Genomic DNA, 12543 nt, shown 5'->3' with positions numbered 1-12543 from the left:
GCCAAAGTGTTGCATTTTAAGTAACCATAATTTATGACATGTGATTCAATGTAGTCGTAATCTAGGAAAATGCTATTTCTATAAATATAATATAAGCAAACTGTGTTTTCTTCCATTGCAAGTTTAATCAAAGTATAGAGGCGTGTGTGTGTGTGTGTGTGTGTGTGTGTGTGTGTGTGTGTGTGTGCGTGCGTGCGTGCGTGCGTGCGTGCGTGCGTGCGTGCGTGCGTGCATGTCTGTGTCTGTGTGTGTGTCTGTGCCTGTGCGTGCGTGCGTGCGTGCGTGCGTGTGTCTGTGTGTGTGTGTGTGTGTGTGTGTGTGTGTGTGTGTGTGTGTGCTTCTGACTCTGCAACCGTTGTAGAGAAAAGAGGAAGTGCAGCAGGAAGTTGTGGTAAAGGCAGTTGTGGAAAGTAATTTACTCAAGTACTGTACTTAAGTACAAATTTGAAGTATACTTTTTACTTGAGTATATAATTGTTTTCCAAAACGTTATACTTCAACAGCTTTAGTTACTAGTTACTTTGCAGATTTAGATTATTATAACAAAACGCATATTAACCAATGAAACCCTACAGTATACTGTATGTATACTATGGCTATTCAAAACTAGTCAATCTACGAGCAAGGTTTTTATTAAAATGGGATTTTGATTGTACAGAAAACTACCACTGCATCTTCATTGATCGGGATGGCATCCAAAGGATATGCAAGGTTGTCAGAGCAACAGCGAGAGATGGACCAGGGCCATGGACTGCTTCATGCAAACCTGAAGCCTGTGGTAAAGTTGTACAGGATAGGTATGTACTGTTTTATTTACTGGTGGTTTAAACCGGTAGTAAAGTTGTACAGGATAGGTATGTACTGTTTTATTTACTGGTGGTTTAAACCTGTAGTAAAGTTGTACGGGATAGGTATGTACTGTCTTATTTACTGGTGGTTTAAACCGAGCCCCCATAGCCACGGAACAGTGAAGCTGCCGTCGCCTGGTGGTCAAATCTGAGATTGCAATACTTCCGCATTTAAAACGGCACTATGCATGCCTCTGCCGTTTGAAACCCTAGTGTGCCTGCTCGCTGTTCAAGACTTGTGCATTTGGGCACCCAAATTTGGCGCCCAAATGCCGAAGTTGGGCATGAAAATCAGTCGCCAGGCAGACCGGTATCAGCCCCAATCTCCCAATGGCCAATCTGAGCATGTAAATTGCTGCTGCCACCGACCTTGTATAATTAATAACTGGTTAACTGGTGGATGAATCAGACTCTGGGCCTAGATCAGTCTTAAAGGAGTAGTTCTCCCCAAAATGACTTATTTTTTATTATCAATTACACACCCCATGAAGCCTTGAATTCATGGAGATTTGTTTGTTTTTGTTGCATTCCTGAGCCAATAATTCGATGACCACGTGGCTGGTCAGTAGGAGATCTGCTGGTCATCAATTTATTGGCTCATTAGCTGATCGAAAATATTTTTTTTTGATGAACTACTCCTTTAAGATAGAAGTAGTGAGATGTTTATGCAATTAGAACATTATCAGTTGGCAGTAGAACACCACTTAAATGTTATTTCTAAACATTCTATGTTTTTCATGAATTATTTCTTTACCTCCCCTGACTCTCCACCCCAGACGTATATCCTGCCCAATTACCAGTGAAGAAAATAACCTGCTGTGACCTGTGTGGGAAAAAGTTCAGCACAAGGAGAGGTCTCAAACGTCACCAGAGAATTCATACAGGAGAGAAACCCTACCATTGTGATCAGTGTGGGACAAGATTCAGCACAAGGAAAGGTCTCAAAAGTCACCAGAGAATTCATACAGGAGAGAAACCACACCACTGTGATCAGTGTGGGAGAAGATTCAGCACAAGGAGAGGTATCAAATGTCACCAAACAATTCATACAGGAGAGAAACCCTACGTCTGTGATCAGTGTGGGACAAGGTTCAGCATACGTAGTAATCTCAAACGTCACCAAATAGTTCATACAGGAGAGAAGCCCTACCATTGTAATCAGTGTGGGGCAAGGTTCGCCATACGTGGTAATCTCAAACGTCACCAAACAATTCATACAGGAGAGAAGCCCTACTATTGTGATCAGTGTGGGACACGGTTCAGAACAAGTACTGATCTCAAACATCACCAGAGTAGTCATAGAGGAGAGAAGCCCTACCATTGTGATCAGTGTGGGACAAGGTTCAGCTCACGTGCTAGTCTCAAACGTCACCAAATGATTCACACAGGAGAGAAGCCCTACCGTTGTGATCAGTGTGGGACAAGGTTCAGCAGAATCAGTATTTTGAAACGTCACCAGATTATTCATACAGGAGAGAGGCCCTACCACTGTGACCAGTGTGGGGCAAGCTTCAGCAATGGCAGGAATCTCAGTTGTCACCAGAGAATTCATACAGGGCAGAAGCCCTACCACTGTGGCCAGTGTGGGAAAGAGTTCAGCAGAAGATATAATCTCAAATGTCATCAGAGAATTCATACAGGAGAGAAGCCCTTTCACTGCGTCGAGTGTGGAAAAAGCTTCCGTTATATATATACTTTAAAGAAACACCAGGATATTCACACTGGATAGAAGTGCTTTCAGAGGCTGCATCTCCAGTTGGCATTCCCTCGTTTCCTCTCCGCTCGCCTCGTTTCTTCCATGCATCCTCGGTGGGAGGGACTAAGACACAAGGAAAGGACGCAAGTGAGGGAAACGAACATTTAGTTCAGAGACTTAGGATACAGCCATTGTGAACAGTGTGGGAATCATTTTGGTCAGCATAGCTTACTGAACTATCATCAGCATACCAATATAGACATGACCTCCTTCCAGTGTACACACTGTGGAAAATATTTGGTAATTTTGTTAATTTTAATAAATAATTCACACTAGAGAGAAACCCTATGACTGCAAACAATGATGAATGAACTTTAAAGTCTCATCGATGCAACTAACCAAGAGGAACATTACAACTGACCATGCTGGGGAAAGCTTATCTGCAACATCTCACTTCAACCAATGCCATGCTCTATTATACTTTTTTCTTCTTTTTTCTTTAGTTTTAGATTCAAATTTCAATTTGGACTTTGATTTCATATGAGTTTTAATTCGTGTTACAAGTGGATTTTCAGTTTTAGTTTAGGTTTAATCATGAAGCTGAAAAAGGTAGGATGAAAGAATACATGATATCAAATATGATTCAATGAATAGCATGTGATATTGTTTATTAAAGGTCCAGTGTTGAGCCACGCCTTTCTAATATTGTACAGTCCACCATTAACAATGAACATTCATATACAACCCACCACAGAGCTTGGTAATTACTAGCCTCGTTTACCAGATTTTTTGTATCAAAAACATTAATTACCAGATGGAGCCCAATCAAAATCAAGATTTTATTCTGCAATAATAGCTAAAAGTTGTATAAGTTATGGCTAAAGAATGTACAACACACCACAACACGTAACCCACCTGTGACATCATCGGTAGGCAGGTTTGGTCACTCATTTCAAATAAGATTTCAATATTTTTATTGTATTAATGCAAGAACAATGGCTTATATTATAGCTTGCTAACTTTCCAGGAAAAGAAAGCCTGAGGCTTCTATTTGCTTGCATAACCCATCGATGATGTCACTGGTAGGCGTGTTTCTGGACTGTCCACAGCCCTCCTCTGAGTAGATTGAAATGGTACCATTAATATAATGACCATTAGTGAGGATTAATTATATGAAGATTTGTTTGAAAAAGGTAAAGTGATCCTTTAAGTAATAGTGCACATAGCAGATCTACAATGTGTAAACAAACACACAAACATTAATTTCCACAACACCGATGATAGTGCTGTCAAACAAGTCTATAAAGACGAAGAAAAAGTTTAATCTGCAAGCCAATTGTAAAGAATATGTAGTGCGGGTCCCTGCTTCATCTCTCTCTCTCAGCTAAGGGGTCCTTGGTCTGAAAAACATTGCATTAAGTTATGGGGTTGAAAGCATCTCATTGTTTATTCCTACACACCCTTCCTCCATTCTCCAAGGTACAGCCATGATATTTCCCTGCTTAGTAGCAGCTCATGTTATTCGTTTTCCACTTTTTTTTCTCATCATGATGACTATTTCATAACAACAACAAAAACTCCCTTCACTTTCACTGGGAGAGCAAACTCTGGGCTGACAAGGATGACCTTTCCAGTGGTATAATCTCTCCCTTCCCCACAGCACTGTCATATCAATAATCATAATACACAGCATGATAGCCATAGCACCCGGCCTCCCAGCCCTACCATGCTGTGATACAGCTGAGTTGAGAGGTTTTTGAGAGTGATTTCTCAGTCAACTAGACATGAGCCATCTGCAGATCTCTTTATTAGATATTCATTATTTTCTATAGATATGGAAATGTATATATAAATCCTGTTTATTTATGATATGTGTGTGTGTGTGTGTGTGTGTGTGTGTGTGTGTGTGTGTGTGTGTGTGTGTGTGTGTGTGTGTGTGTGTGTGTGTGTGTGTGTGTGTGTGTGTGTGTGTGTGTGTGTGTGTGTGAGAGAGATAGAACTTAGAACTTTTACTTCTGGTACATTAAGTATGTTTTATGCCAATCATTTTGTACTTTTATTCAAGTCAATTTTGATTACCAGACTTTTACATGTAACAGAGTATTTCTACCTTGCAGTATTGATACTTTCAAGTAAAAACATGTAGCACTTTTTCCACCACGGCTCAAAAGCATTGAAAAAATGCAAATAAAATAAAGCAGATCTGTCTGCAAGTGACTTCAAGCTGCAGGGGCTTGTTTGCCAAGTTCCGTTCAATCTTTATAGGGACAGTGAGTGACTGTATAGTTACTGGTTTAGTGTGAAATGTTCTCACAAACGTAGGAGTGACGCAAAAAAAAAGTCTCTAGTAACTAAAGCTGTCAAATACAGAGTGAAGTAAAAAGTATAACATTTGTCTCTGAGATGTACTGCAGTGGAGTATAAGTACAAAGTATCAAGACATTTAAATACTCAATGAAAGTAAACGTAACTTAAGCACAGCACTTGAGTAAATGTACTTACAGTTACTCACAGTAGTTACTTTATGCCAGTGAGTGGGCGGATTCAAAAGGTTTGGAGCCAGGCAATGAGTCAGTACTCCTACATCAAAGGAAGACGCAGTGTGACTGGTTGGTGGGTAGGATTTGACACCAGCACTACTTCCTCCAAGATGTTCAACGTTCTGACCACAAAATGAAAGACCAAGTGATGCACTACACTAGTATCTCTGAGATGCAGTGTGTACTTGTTCCTCACAGAGTGAATACTTAACGGCACTGTGTGCACAAGAGAAATTAGTTCACAACAGCTTTGGCCCTAGATACAGTACGACAGCGACTGTACATACACCGCACTGTAAACGCTACTGATATCTGTACAGTATGTACGTAAATGATTTACTTTACACTGAATACATAATACTTGCACATACGGTATACCGTCGCTATCGGGCAGAAACCTCTTATATCCAAATTCTAACTTTGAACCTTTTGTGTTTTTTTTGTATTTTAATGCCCTACTTGATCATACTACCGCGACACACGAAAAAAACAAAAGCAGAATGTGCCACATTCTCAGCTTGTAGATCTGCTACTTTTGCTATTTTTGAATTTGAATCCTGAAAAGTAACAGTTTTTGACTGTCGGGTGGAGACAGAGGTTTCCACCCGACAGGGATGATATAGTTAAATTTACAAGTTATATTTCTATGCTTGATTATTACCATTTATACAGTATTTACATAGGCATCAACCCCTGGTGTCCTAGACATAATTACAGACGGACACGAAATCCAAAGAATGTCCAAAAAATATATAGATTTTTTTTAGTTAAAAATTGCAGGATTTACAGTATTGTAAAAAAAAAAATCTGAGTACTTCTTCTGAAACACGTTGGTCAGGGGAGGAAACAGAACAGCAGGTCACAACATCAACACCGTCATAAATCTACAACCCATGGAGCCAGAGATAAACAACACCCCGTCTTTAGTGTGTCAGGCAGCCATGATGGAAAGCCTCTGTCAACCATGGTTGTGGAGGCTGTGAGGCCGTGATGTCACGCAGTGATGATGATGATGAAAGCCATTTGTTTCCATTAACTGCCTTCCAGGCGTCACACAGCACGCCGGTCCCACTCTGCTACTTTACCCATTAAGGTTCTACATCAGTAGTTCTGAAACTTTTTCGTGCTAAGAACCCCCGAAATGATACGTATTTGGCCGCAGACCCCATTCTGAAAAAGTTTTGTGCCAGGGACTCCCCCAGAAGAGAAGAACGTATTCAAACGAAGTGACACTCATTCTGGTTTGAAAATGTTTCCTCTAATCACTATGGCCATGCCATTGCTCTCTCTCTCTCTCTCTCTCACACACACACACACACACACACACACACACACACACACACACACACACACACACACACACACACACACACACACACACACACACACACACACACACACACACACACCACAGGAATGAATGTGGTCGGATACATGGTGAAACAAAGGACTGATTAAATAGACATTTTAGAATAATTAATAATAATAATAATAATAATATCAATTATTTAAATATCATTATAATTGTTGCGCTGCTCTAGCAGTACTGCTCACAACTATGTTTGTTGACAGTTCTCACACTGGATTCAACACACTGAGATGTACACATGGTTGGGTCTAATGTGGGACACACTGCTTTTATGCTGACACATATTTTTGGAGCTCGCTGAGCAAAGCCCCAGATTGGAGACAAATTGGCGTTTTTTTATTCTTTCATTATGCCAACAACTCTCCAAGAAATATACCCATGCCAACAAAATTCTCCAAACGCTATCCCTATAACACACCCAAGTCAGCTGACATGTGCACTGACCACCTATTATTTTTATTTTGAGATGCAGATGCAGATGCAAGGGATAAGCCCCTTGAGATGCAGCATCTCGTTTTCGAGGTGGTCCTCAAAGCACAACACAAAACAAGAAAACAATCCAACAACACTAAACAAAAACATTATCAACTAGAAAAAGTGCTCCTCGGAGCATAGGTCTCCGCCAGGTCAGGTACGTTATTCTGGCCTCCTGGTGGCGCTCTAATAGGCCAATGTGAAAAGGGTGCCATTTATTCTTAGGTCTTTCACGGCAATCAGACACTGCATTCATGATTTGAGGCATTTTGTTCCAAAAATGTGTTTTGCTAAATTAGACCTGCTGGTGGCGCTATAACAGGCCAATGTGAAAAGGGTGGCATTTCTTCCTCGGCCTAGTGGGAATGTGTGTGTGAAATTTCACGGAAATCGCAAGCTGCATGCATAGTTTGAGGCATTTTGTTCAAAACGGACCAATCCTGCAAACTTTGGAAGCCAACCATAGGCAATCAGGATGGAATATGGGAAATCGGACAGATCCGTGTTGATCTCATGACTATAGAGATACTGTGTACCAATTTGCATGACATTTGGATAAAATCTGTAGGAGTAATGTAAAAAAATGTGTTTTGCACAAATCGGCCTCCTGGTGGCGCTATAACAGGCCCATGTGAAAAAATTGGGGCAGGGGTTCTGAATTGGCATCCAGGGAGTGTGTGTGCACAGTTTCGGAGCGAACGGACCAACGGTGCCGGAGATTAGCTGGTAACACACAGACAGGACACACACACGGACACACGGACACACGGAAGGACGGACGGAGGGTAAAACATACTCTCTCGCCATGCCTTTCGGCCTGGCAGAGACAACAAGGACATCCTATTCCCAGAGGACCAACAGAGCAGAGGTGAGCAGTGGAGTATCCGGAGACAGGATATGTGGGTACAGATGTGTCCCAGGTTCCATTTAGAGAGAGACGAAGCAAAAGATAACCTCTTCAACCACCCCTTCCTCTAAAGTAATGTGAATGGTCCTCACAACTAGATATAACAAGATTATATTTTATCGGCCAAAGAGTAAATTCACCGGCCATAATTTAATAGCAGATTTGTGCAGTAAACCACCCAACTGATCATTACACCTCGTTGCATTAGCGCCGAGCTTCTTTCCACTTCATCACAGATGCAATCTGTTCCTGTGTTTATAGTTTCCTAAAGCATATCTACTCCACCCTGCAAGTGTCGCTTGCCAAAAAGAACAGAATTAAAGTCAGGAGGGCGGAGGAGTGAACTTCTTTCGCGACTCCGTGGTACAAACGGGTTGAATGTTTGGGGCTTTACATCTCGTTCACCTTAATACACAGTAGCCTACATCAGCTTTTGTTTTGTTTTGTTACTATTACGTTTAGTTCACGATGGCAAGGAAGATAGTCAACTTTCCTGCTGCAATGTGTCACCAAGTTATCACACCGCTCTCTCCATTGCAGCCGCTGTGCTTGTTTGTAATATCCACAACCATACGAGTTTGGGTCCCTGTTTTATTATCGTCATTTCGGTCGGGCTCAGATTCTAGAAGATCTATCCTTAGTGCCAGCGGCGCTGATCAGCAGATCAGGAGGAGCTGGCTGCAGCTGGCTATAACTGCAGCTGGCTGTCGGGATCAATGTAAGCTCATAAAAAGATATAATTGTAATGGTTGTAAACTACAGTATGTATTGCAATGTTGAGTTACATTATCCAAATAATAATACTAAGGATAATATAATATCAACATTTCCCAGCCGGCCACGGTGACCGGTGATGTTTTAATTTAACGCTCAATTAAAAATTGTATTAGTCAATAGCTGATATATACCGGCTAATGGAAACCTGGCACCATGACCATCTCTAATCTTTCTGCCACGTCGCTTGTCTTGTACTGCTTATGAGTTGGGTGTTGAGAGGCTGTGTGAACAGGCTGCATGACATACAGTCCATCTGGAGTACAAGTCACAAGTCCTGCATGGTGCCACCATTCACCATATTCAAACAAGATTAAAAATGATAAGGTTTTCAAATATTTCTCAAATATTTTTGATATTTCTCTATATATTTATATATATTTCTCCCAGATCTACAAGCTGTCAGCCATTTTTGAATAGCCAACATATAAATGGAATAACCCCCTCAAGGACCCTGGGGGTCCCCGCCCCGGACCCCACTTTGAGAACCACTGCTTCAACTGTGCCGAAGTAAATGCTGTAATACATCTGAAATAAATCGGAAAGAGGAATACAATATTATAATAATAAACTTCAGTTTATCATGAATATTTCCCCCATGGTTTGGGAACAAAATAGTTGAATATTGGAAAATCAACAAAGAACAAACTTTAACGTTAACATTAAAACATTCAGGGTTCTTCCTTGGCCTACTGGGACTGTGCATGAAAAGTTTCATGCTGATCAGTACAGCGGTGCCCGAGATTAGCTGCTCACAAAGGGACGGACAGACAGACGGACAGACTCACAGGAGTGAAAACATAATCCCTTGCCCTCGGTTGTTCCGACCTGCCAGGGATAACACCATTTAAGTCCAAAATTCTCATTTAAAGCACAGATACTCTACCAACAATATTTAAGTACTGTACTCAAGTAAATTTACTTAATTACTGTGTCCACCAACTGGTGCCAGGCTTTTCTTGTGGTGAGATGAGAAAACACTGGTAACGAGGTGGTTCATGCTTCAGGCGGTTCGTCTGCCTCAGCCCTGTCAGACTCCCTTTTTTATCTAAGGTTCTTGAAAAAATTGTTTTTAACCAATTACTAACCCACCTCAGTAGCAATAACACGTTCGAGAAATTTCAGTCAGGTTTTCGCCCCATGCATAGCACAGAAACAGCACTCCTGAAAGTATCAAACGACCTTCTGTTGTCTGCCGGCTCGGGTAGCTGCTCCATCCTCGTCCTACTGGACTTAACGGCAGCTTTCGACACCATCGACCATGCAGTCCTCATTAGCCGCCTGGAGACTATTGTGGGCATCTCTGGTGTGGCCCTCCGATGGTTCAAGTCCTATTTAAGTGGCCGACATTTTTCAGTCGCAATTGGGGAAGCGTCATCATCCCTAGCCCCCCTACACTGTGGGGTCCCCCAGGGCTCAATTCTCGGCCCTATACTGTTTTCCCTCTATATGCTTCCTTTAGGCGACATAATCCGTAGTTACAACATTAATTTTCATTGCTATGCTGACGATACACAGCTCTACCTACCAATAACCCCGGACAACACAGACAGTCTTGCCACCCTACATAACTGCATTACTGACATCAAAAACTGGATGTCTAACAACTCCCTTCAGCTGAACGAGAACAAATCAGAGGTCCTGGTGTTCGGCTCCACCCTCGCCAGAGCCCAGATTGAAAACAACCTCGGCCCACTAGGTCCAAACCTCAAAGCCACAGTTAGAAACCTGGGTGTCACCTTCGACCCAGACCTCAACTTCCAACAGCACGTTAAAAAGGTCATTCAATCATCATTTTATCACCTCCGAAATATAGCAAAAATTAAATCATTCCTGTCCATCACAGACCTACAAAAAGTTGTTCATGCCTTCATCTTCTCGCGGTTGGACTACTGTAATTCCCTCTACACCTGCCTCTCCAAAAAATCCATCCACAGCCTTCAGCTGGTTCAAAATGCTGCGGCCCGTCTCTTAACTGGTACACGGAAATTTGATCATATCACACCCATTCTGGCATCCCTCCATTGGCTCCCAGTTGAATTTAGAATCAATTACAAAATCCTACTCACTACTCATAAGGCCAGGCAAGGTCTCGCCCCACCCTACATCTTGGACCTACTCCCCCCATATGAGCCTCCACGCAGTCTTAGATCCTCCAACAAAGCACTCCTGGAAATCCCAAAGGGTCTGTTAAATGCAAAAGGTCGCATGGCCTTCGCTTTCAGAGCCCCTACCCTTTGGAATGCCCTGCCCCTAGAGATCAGGCTCACAGAGTCTGTTCCCCGGTTTAAATCCCTCCTAAAAACCCACTTCTATAGATTAGCTTTTAATGCCCAGCCTTAGTCTAGGTCATGTGCATCAATGTTTTGTTTTCTGCATTGTTTTTAAATTTTATCTTGTTCTTTGTTTTGTGTATTTCCTATTTTGCTGTTTTTTTTTGTGTGAAGCACTTTGTAACCCTGTTTTGAGAGGTGCTATATAAATAAAGTTTTATTATTATTATTATTATTATATGTGCAGTGGTTGAATGAGACTCAAACACTGGAAAAAGTGACGCAATTTTTTATCATCAACAGAGAAACAATGAGGAACATAGGGCCCAAGCACTATAGCAGTATTGCCAGATTTTATGAGAGAAATGAGCAACCAGGTCTAGGCAAACAAGACCAAAAGAAGCGACCACGCCACATGAGCACTTTAAACCTGTATACTGTATACATCGGCTGAGCTTGTGGATCTGGAATATTTGGAATATTTTTTGAAACATTCTAACAACACAAATCTGATACTTCTAAAAAAATATCTTGCTTATAAAGTAAAGTGCTTGTAAAGCAACAGAATGCAAAAATATGAATGATAAGAAATGGTTCCATTTTGACTGGCAGAAAAGAGCCTGAACAGCTCCGAAAATTGGGGAAGGAGTGAAAGCAGTTTGTGCTATAAAGGATGCTGTAGCGGAGTGCATTCATCTCTTGAATGACACGGTATACCAGCCTTCTATGAAGCTCTCCCACCTCTCCTCCACCACCCACCTCTCTCTGTTCCACTCTTGGAACCCCCTTTGTGCGATATCATCTGTATTTCCCATAACGCTTCACTTCAGAGATGTAAATGGCCAGCAACATCAGTCGCTTGATGCATATACTCTAGAGAGAGAGAGAGAGAGAGAGAGAGAGAGAGAGAGAGAGAGAGAGAGAGAGAGAGAGAGAGAGAGAGAGAGAGAGAGAGAGAGAGAGAGAGAGCACATTGCGAGGAGTTCATGTGTGTGCACCACTGTGAACTCTATCAGCGTGCTGTTTCCCCCCCTAAATGCGTGTTTTCCTTACATGCGTGTTTAAGTGTGTGTGAACACAGTATATTTAAGTATACTGTGTTCCAACAGTATACTTTATGTAGGCGTGCATTAGTCACATGATATTGCTACATGTGTGCAAGAGCATGTTTGTGCACTGACGTGTGTGTGACTGCGCAATGGTGAGAGGAGTTAACGTCTGAGATGTAAAGAAGCCAATAAGAAGAGTAGGAAGAAGAGTGTTTGCACACACACACACCCACACACCCACCCACACACACACACACACACACACACACACACACACACACACACACACACACACACACACACACACTTATATTACTGAGTACTTACTGTACTCAATATTTTCAGATTTTTATGAATGCCATTTTTTTCCCTAACCCGACTACGTATAAATCAGGCGAATAACTCCAGCTATAATCCCTGCACCTGAACCTTTTCCTAATTGTAAAGCCTATAATTCCCCAACTCTTTCTATTACCATGAAGCAACCGTTTGTCTTGAGGACCATGGGACATTGTCCTCACTTTGAAAGCATATCAGACAAACAACAGCATAATAGTTTGACTGTGGACACTATGAAAGAGACAGAAAACATATCTGGAAATAAAGGAGAGAG

The 12543-nt window shown here is 41.8% G+C and overlaps 1 long non-coding RNA gene across 1 annotated transcript; it reads left to right on the top strand.

Annotated features, from left to right (window-relative positions):
- Positions 1–327: 327 nt before the first annotated feature.
- Positions 328–2157, top strand: LOC311051930. The gene is made up of 3 exons (XR_014601446.1): positions 328–410; positions 659–797; positions 1625–2157. It is a non-coding gene; the product is annotated as an uncharacterized lncRNA (long non-coding RNA).
- Positions 2158–12543: the final 10386 nt, after the last annotated feature.

The sequence above is a fragment of the Gymnoscopelus microlampas genome, assembly GCF_963454915.1.
Source record: "Gymnoscopelus microlampas genome assembly, chromosome: 9".
In the NCBI taxonomy this organism is placed as follows: domain Eukaryota; kingdom Metazoa; phylum Chordata; class Actinopteri; order Myctophiformes; family Myctophidae; genus Gymnoscopelus; species Gymnoscopelus microlampas.
Note: the sequence above shows the minus strand (reverse complement) of the source record. Positions and strands in the feature narration are given on the sequence as shown.